General features: G+C 40.5%; 1 long non-coding RNA gene across 1 annotated transcript; it reads left to right on the forward strand.

The window, feature by feature from the left end:
* Positions 1-3,470: 3,470 nt before the first annotated feature.
* LOC140710418 (uncharacterized) lies at positions 3,471-7,727 on the forward strand. Its single transcript, XR_012091401.1, has 3 exons — positions 3,471-3,733; positions 6,445-6,611; positions 7,667-7,727. It is a non-coding gene; the product is annotated as an uncharacterized lncRNA (long non-coding RNA).
* Positions 7,728-8,048: the final 321 nt, after the last annotated feature.

The following is an 8,048-nucleotide window of genomic DNA, read 5'->3' on the forward strand; positions in this document are numbered from 1 at the left end:
AATACAATTCTTCAATATAATCATAACGCTGTTACCACACCTTAAAAATTAACAGTAGTTACATAATACTGTGTGATATTAATTCCTTATTTACATTTCTCACATTTTACCAAAAACAAAATGTATTTTTATAGACTGTCTATTTTTTTCCAGATCCAGCACTTATTCAAGGCTCATGCACTGTATTTGGTTTACAAAATATTTTAATGTCCTTATTCTCTTTTGATTTACAACAGTCTTCCTTATCTTACTTCCTCCCTCCTTCCCTCTCTCCCTCCCTCCCTCCCTGACACTGACTTTTGAGAACCCAAGGCATTTTTAGAACACCCTACATTCTGGATTTGCCAGATTGCTTTCTCCTGGTGTTACCTGCCTTGTTTCCCTACCCCTGCATAACTGGAAACAGGATGCCAGGTCTGGAGTCATGATGAGGCATATGCTACACATTTGTGGGAAGAAGGCCACATTGTAGTGCGTCACATTGCATCTCATTAGGAGGCAAATCATGTTCTTCTATTAGAGAGGCTAAGTTTGATCACTTGGTTAAGGTGGTGACCACCAAATCACCTCATGTGAATGAGTAAGTGGTTAAGAAGTCACTGAGGGATGAGTGACCTTTGGCATTGTTTCAATATTCTTTGTCACTGTGTAAATATCCCCTTATTCTCCAACAGCTTTTCACGTGTCTTATAGCATTTGTTGTCTGAATTCTCCTGTTTTTTTTTTTTTTCTACATGTACTTGGTTTTTCTCCTCCATTTCCATTTCTTTTAATTTTGTTTTCCCTTGTAGTGCTTTCCTTCTCTTTGGTCCATTCTATTGGTGGCAATGAGGGACACTATTTATCTCAGCTGCTGGCATTCAAGACTAAATAAATGATTGACTCAGCCATCATGTTATTGCTTTCCAGTAAAAAGATGCAGCAGAAGACCAGAGGTTTGCAGTGGAAAATCATGTCACTTTCCAGTAACACTGGTTTAGAGAAGTATTAAATTTGACATGTAAATCTGATCCTTTGGTTTTTGGTTGGAGGGTTTGTATTCATGATGTATTTATCTTACAGAATTGAAGCCCTTAGATTGGAACAGGACTGGATTGCACTGAGTCCTGTGGTTAGGAGGGCTCCAGGCTCAAGGCAGTCTAGAGGGTGGGGCAGTTGCCTTATCACAGTGGGTTCACCATAGGTTAGCTCCTTCTCTCTCGCAATGCATGGATCACAGTCAGTGCCCCCTTCTTTTCCTTTGTCCTTCATCCCTTTGGGGGTTATGAGTGCCCTACTAAGAAAGGGAATGTCAAGGCAGGGCATAGTGCTCTAGCAGGTACAACATGGAGAACAAATAATGAGCCTAGGTTTTTCCTAGAAGGCATCATGCAAATGTGAATATTGGAAGTAAAACACTTAGAAAAAGATATGTAGAGAGAGTGGATTGGCATTTCATGGAATTATTCTGGATTCATGGTTGCCGACTCCCTGACATGTCTAATGTGTTAAGAGTGGGAGAACGAAGGCAGGAAATTATACTTAGTTATACTTTTCCCATCCCGAACAGCTTTCCATAGGTGATGCACAATCCATTGACTGAATTACAAGGTTTGCTTTTGAGCCCTCTAGGGTTTTCTTTGAGAAGTTAATATTTATCTGACCCTGGTGAGTTTACGCGCTTTGGGTGATCTTTTGGGAAAAAAGGTATCATGGCTGATATCACAATAAAGTAAATGATAAGGCATGGTCAATTACAGCAGCAGGGGAAGAAAAAATTACATTTGGACCCAATCACAAAATTGTCATCTAGATTATGGTTGTCAAATTTTAACCGGTGTTGACGTTCTGTTGTGGATAGAAACAACTCATCATAAATCTCAGTGATTCTTTGACAGTTTTCAATTTCAATGGGAAGCATCATGGAAGTGAACTTGATAAAGGACTTGGCAATGAGGAAAAGGTTTCCTTTTTTTTTTTCCTCTTGTCAATTTAGAGATCATCTGAGAATTTATAAATCTTCTTGGGTTTAACATTTAAAATTGTTTGCAGATCAACTTTTTATATTGTAAGGATTTCACTCCAGAGAAAATGGCATGGCCATTCTGCCTGTCACAGAGGGAATGAAATGACTCTAGACTTGTTCTAAAATAATTCAACTGATACATTAACAAGCTAACTGTTTTTACTTAAACGGTGTGTTTACTAGATGTATTTGTTTGCTGGGGCTGCAGTAACAAGTACCACAAACTGGGTGGCTTAAACAGCAGAACCTAATCGTTTCCCATTTCTGGAGGCCAGAAGTCCAAAGTCAAGTGGTTGGCAGCAGTGGTTCCCTCTGAGGGTAGTGAAGGAATGGTCTGTTCCAGTCCTCTCTCCTTAGCTTATAGATGACCATCTTCTCTCTGTGTCTCTACCCATCTATTCCATGTTTCTAAAGTTCCTCTTTTTACAAGGACGCCAGTCATATTGGAATTAGACACCACCCTAATGACTTAAATTTAACTTGATTATGTTTGTAAAGACCCTATCTTCAAATTAAGTCATATTCTGAGGTACTGCAGATTAGGACTCCAATATACCTCTTTCTGGACAGGAGGGGGCACGATTTAACCCACGACACTTTGGATGGGTTTAGGGTGAGGATGACGAAGATCATGGAAGGCCCAAAACCCCCAAGCCATCGTACCCTGATGATGCCAAAATTTAGTCCAATCCTAGTGCCTGCCTCTGAGTACAAACGTCTTAGGTTTGAGTATTCAGTGCTGTGGTGGGCCTCTGGGATTTAATGGTATATGACTTTTAAGCAGATGAAAATAACTTGGGATAGCAATCCCATTAGGAAAGTGGGCATATATGTATTAAATAAAAAAGACAAGAAAGTTTCCTGGACCTGTTTTTCCTGCTCGTGAAACAATGATGAACTTGGCCTATTTGAGCTCTGCCTACGACGGCCCTTTCACATCTTCTTTTTCACCAAACCTACCTTTTTTGGATATTACAATATCTAACTGTATGTCTCTGATAGACATCTAATTCTCGCTGAATTAATGGGAGATTTTAAGCTTAATAATAACTTCCAGTGAATATAAAGATGTAATTATAATGCCTCTGTCTTTATATGACTCACGACTTTTAGGAGCTCCCAGCATACCAAACATGGCCTCATTATTTTAATCCTCTTAACATCACTTGGACCTAAGTTACAAGTATCACTACCTCCACCTTAGGGGACGAAAACCCAAGGAACAGGATAGCAAGGTCTATTGTCTGATGCTGCAAAGATGGACAGACAGGGCCCCACTGTTCCTTTATTATATCCTTTATTCTGGAGAGTTCTCCATTTAGCTAGATTGTCTTCCAAAGCCATCCTTGTTCTCCATTTTAGCCTTCCCAGTTGCTGTTTGCGTATGCTAGCTGGTGTCTGGGGCAGGAGCAGTTCTGGATGAATTGAGAAGAAAAACAACAAAACTTCTATTATAATGCACTGTTTATTATTGGATCAATATGATCGATGACCACCTGTCAGATCTGTAACATTATCTGGGAACCAGCAGATGGAGCTGTTACAGATAGCATTCAGAGGTTTGTTTATTCTCCTGAGCACGTGTTTCCATCCTGGGGGAAATACCACTTCATTGTTACAACAGTGGAGTTGTCTGTGGCCAGATGTTGAGCACACCTTTTCTCTTGGTCCACGTCTGCAGAACTGGAAGGTCATTCGTATGCAGGGCCAAGGTTTTTACTTTAAAAGGTAGGATGACAATCTTCTCCCTCTCACAGGCCCTTGTGGCAGAAACAGATGATTTCTGTGAACGAGGAGAAAATTAGATGTATTGTTTTTCCAGAAACCGCACACTTCGAATCACAGAAGTGTTTACATAGGGCAGGCTGGAGGGAACAAGAGAGACCTTGGTTGATGGTGACTCAGTTCATAACACAGCATCAATATTGATAGACTCCAAAAGATGCATATGCAGGACATCTCTCGGGATTTGCAGGGACCGACTGTCCAGGTGAACATCCCGTACTGTTCATTCGAGCAGGACACGGCAGATGCTTCTTTCTTGTTTTATGGAGGGTGGTGTTGGATTACTCTTCGCATCTTGTGCTTTTGAGGATGCTCCAAAAACTTAAAAAAATTATCCATGTTCCCTTTCACATGGTGGGCGTTTCTTTCCTCAGGCTGAAGGGAAACTTACCCATGGTTTTTGAATACGATAGGAAAGACCATCTGCAGGGAGAGAGTGGGACTCCTGCTCTCTGCCTCTGGTGAGGTCAGAAGGAAAGGACATGCAGGGGCCATACGAAGGTGGAGGTAACAAACTGTTCCAACCACCAAGGTAGATAAGTGTTCAAAAGTGTGCCCAAGGCCTTTTCCTCTCTGGTGGTTAATACTGAATTGGAAAATGGTATCTGAAGAATGTCAGATGATGTAAATGTGGGACGAAGAGGTGGGGTGGGGGGCCCTGTGTGATGGTTTCTGAATTATGAGTCTTTAAAACCTACCTGCAGCCGGGCATGGTGGCTCACACCTATAATCTCAGCACTTTCGGAGGCCAAGGTGGGTGGATCGCCTGAGGTCAGGAGTTCAAGACCAGCCTGGCCAACATGGCGAAACCCTATCTCTACAAAAATTAGCCGGGCATAATGGTGGGTACCTGTAATTCCAGCTACTTGGGAGGCTGAGGCGGGAGAATCACTTGAATACGGGAGGCGGAGGTTGCAGTGAGCCAGGATTTCGCCATTGCACTCCAGCTTTCTAGCCTGGTTGACTGAGTGAGACTCTGTCTCAGAAACAAACAAACAAACATCCACTTGCTATTTTCCCTGAGGGGAAGATGGTATGAAGTTCATTAGTATCAACTACTTCCTAAAATGTTTTGAGCTAAAAAAAAGTTTTCTTTTTTTAACCAAAACTACAAATCATTAGTGAGATTTTGGGTCAAATGTCTATTTTATTCCCTTCTAGCTGACATCATTTTAAGAGTAAAAATTTAAACTACAAGTGCTTGAGGAGTGGGATTTTTATGTGTAAAACACTTAAAATTTAATTTAGAGCTAATACAATCATTTCGTTTTAATCTGTTGTTGGAAGTATTTCTAGAATGTATCTGTCCACATTCATCCAATGTGATTATAGTATTCTAAAGATAATTGAGCATTTTAAGAGATCTTGTGATTTCTGGAGTTATTGCACAGTTTCTCAAGACAAGAAGAGTGTGGGTGATTAGACTGTGTCCTAATGCTAGGGAATGACCTGCGTTTTTCCTTTTGGGGTGGGAGAAGTAGATGCTTTATCCCTGGCATGAGCAAGTTTATTCTAATGATGGACTTTCACCTTTCTCTAAGAGGTAGCATGCCAGAAATTGGTTGGGGTTCTGATTAGTTCATTCCTAGTCAATCAAAGCTCTGGTATTTAGAATATAACTTCCCAGAGGGTCTTAGAAGGAAAATTCATTTCTTTCTGTTTAGGTTTTTAAAGATATGTTTATTTATTATAACTTTTTTCCCCAACAAATAGAAATAAAGTGTTTTGCAGGAGAATTCTAATTTGCATAGAACCTTATGTGGCTAGCACTGGGTCTACATGTACACATATGCAATGTACATGTATTCATGTACACACACAAACATATACATATAATATTATCATACAGTATGCATCGCTCTGTCTGCCTTTTTTCACTTATCAATGTATTTTGATCTCTGCAGGTCTCTAATTCTTCTTAATGGAATAATAATATTCCAATGTATCAGTGCATCACAATTTCTTTAACTTATCTTCTAATGATGGACATTAAGTTGTTTCCAAGTTTAACTCCAATTAATACTGCACCAAAACGATCCTTGAATGTACTAATCTTTGAACCCATAGGAGAGTATTTATTTAGAATTGTTTCCTAGAAATTTCTGGATTAAAAGGCTGAATTTAACACTTTTCTACATACTGCCAACCTAAGGCATTAGTCTATGTGTCTACCTGCTGGTCAATAAAGTAGTTCCTAGAGAAAGTGGATCTTAAAAGAGATGAATAATTAAATCTGCAAGTGTTTCAAATATCTCTTCATAGCATTCCAAAATATAACTCCCTTCTCTACTTCCCATAACCATGCCAGTCAGTCTTTTTATTTGTAGACGAGGAAGGTAGTTGCTGTCTACTTTCCATACTTCTTGGCATTTGTCCTACAACAGTCAGTCTTATCATATTTTTATGCTAGTAACTTTCACTGCCCTTGCAGTCATTTCTTTGAGTTGTCCTGAAAAGAACAGGATCTCAAGGTGGGTGGTGGTGGGCAAAGATCCCACCAGGCTTAAACTGAGGTGACAACAGAATTTTCCAGTGGTGGGGATCCTCTGGACCATGGGGAAGGCATGCAAGCAGCACTGAGAATGGACAAGAGCAGGGCTGGAGCACATAAAGTGGACCTGAGATGGTGGCACTGGGCTTTATGTGTGCTACAGGAAACAGAGACGAACCTGAGGGAGAGGGTGTTTATTTGAAAGCAGTGAGTTTGGAAAATGATATTGAGGAAATAAGCAGACTGAATAGAAGGCATCAGAAGAAGAATACCGAGAGACAAAGTGAGCGACAACACCAGGGGACAAGACAATGGTAATTCCGTAATTAGGTATGATCTGAGATCAATATGGTCTGTTTGCTTTGTGTTCACTTGTCCTTCATTCAGATGCTGCTCTCTGGTGTTATTTCTTGCCAAGCTTTTCAATACTTTATCTGACATGTGCAGTGCAGTGTGTGTGTGTGTGTGTGTGTGTTTGTATGTGTGTGTATGTGTGCATTTTCCTTGAGGGCTATTTTAATGCATGATTCATAAGTTTGGATTCTCAAAACATGGCAATGCCAAAACAGAGACAAGAAGTTGCTCACTGCCAACTCAGAGGTGCAGTGGCAGTTCTTTTCAACACAGACCAGTTTTCCAGAATCCAAAGAAGGGTAGAAATATAGCATCTTGCAAGTTATGCAGCAAAACAGTTAAGAGATGGCCTCTCTTTCCCCTTGTGTTGAAATGTTGGTGACGCTATTTTTTGACATGAACAACACAGATACGTTGTGGAGGAGAAAACAGAATTTATGTGAATTTTTATGATAAAACATGAGTGGCCAAGGAAATTTCAAACCTGCTGCTGGTTGCTTCAGGCTGTACTAGTCAAATAAACCAAAACATTTATTTTCATGTACTTTGAACTCTGATTTCATCATCTTTTCCATCTGGACTGTTCGGTGGGGACAGCCAGACTATCTTTCTTTAATAGTCTACGTCATCATTGAAGGGCCTATCTTTGCCATTTTAAAAAGAGGATCTATGCATGTTTTATGAAATTCATCCTATCCCACTGCAGTTCATCTGCTGCCCCAGTTAGGTTACTTTAAAGAAAACCAGGTGAAGAACAGCCAGCCTGAGAACCTCGGAGAACTGTAGGCTTTCCAATGGTTTCTGAAGTTAACCAGATGTTTACTCTCTGCCATGGTTTGAAAGCTCACCCCTCTAAAACTCATGTTGAAATCTAATTGCCAATGTAATGGTATTAGGAAGTGGGGTTTTAAAATGTGATTAGGTCATGAGGGCTCCACTCTCTTGGGTGGGCTTACTGCCTTACAAAGAGGCTTTGGATAGTAGGCTGTCTCTCTTCTCACCCTCTTGCCTTCCTCCATATTATGACACAGCAAGAAGGTTCTCGCTGGATACCAGCGCCTAGATCTTAGACTTTCCAGCCTCCAGAACGGTGAGAAAATGATTTTCTCTTGTTTATAAATTACCCAGTCTGTGGTATTCTGTTCTAGTAGCACAAAAGGGACTAATACACGCTCATTCCTGCTTGTTACTATGGCATGACTCCTGCAAAGAATGCCAAAACCTGCAGGAAAGTTGTGCTTTGGATGAACCTCTTACTTCTTGGGCACGGAAGTCCTTTCACCGAGAGCAGAGATAGTCCTTGCCAAATTGAAACTCACTGGGAGTATGTTATTTCAGGGGAAAACACTGTGTTTGTTCCAGGCACAAATACACACAGGTGACTTGTCAAGTTCTAAGATGGAACATAATGAC

Source organism: Chlorocebus sabaeus, chromosome 2 (assembly GCF_047675955.1).
Source record: "Chlorocebus sabaeus isolate Y175 chromosome 2, mChlSab1.0.hap1, whole genome shotgun sequence".
Taxonomy (NCBI): Eukaryota; Metazoa; Chordata; class Mammalia; order Primates; family Cercopithecidae; genus Chlorocebus; species Chlorocebus sabaeus.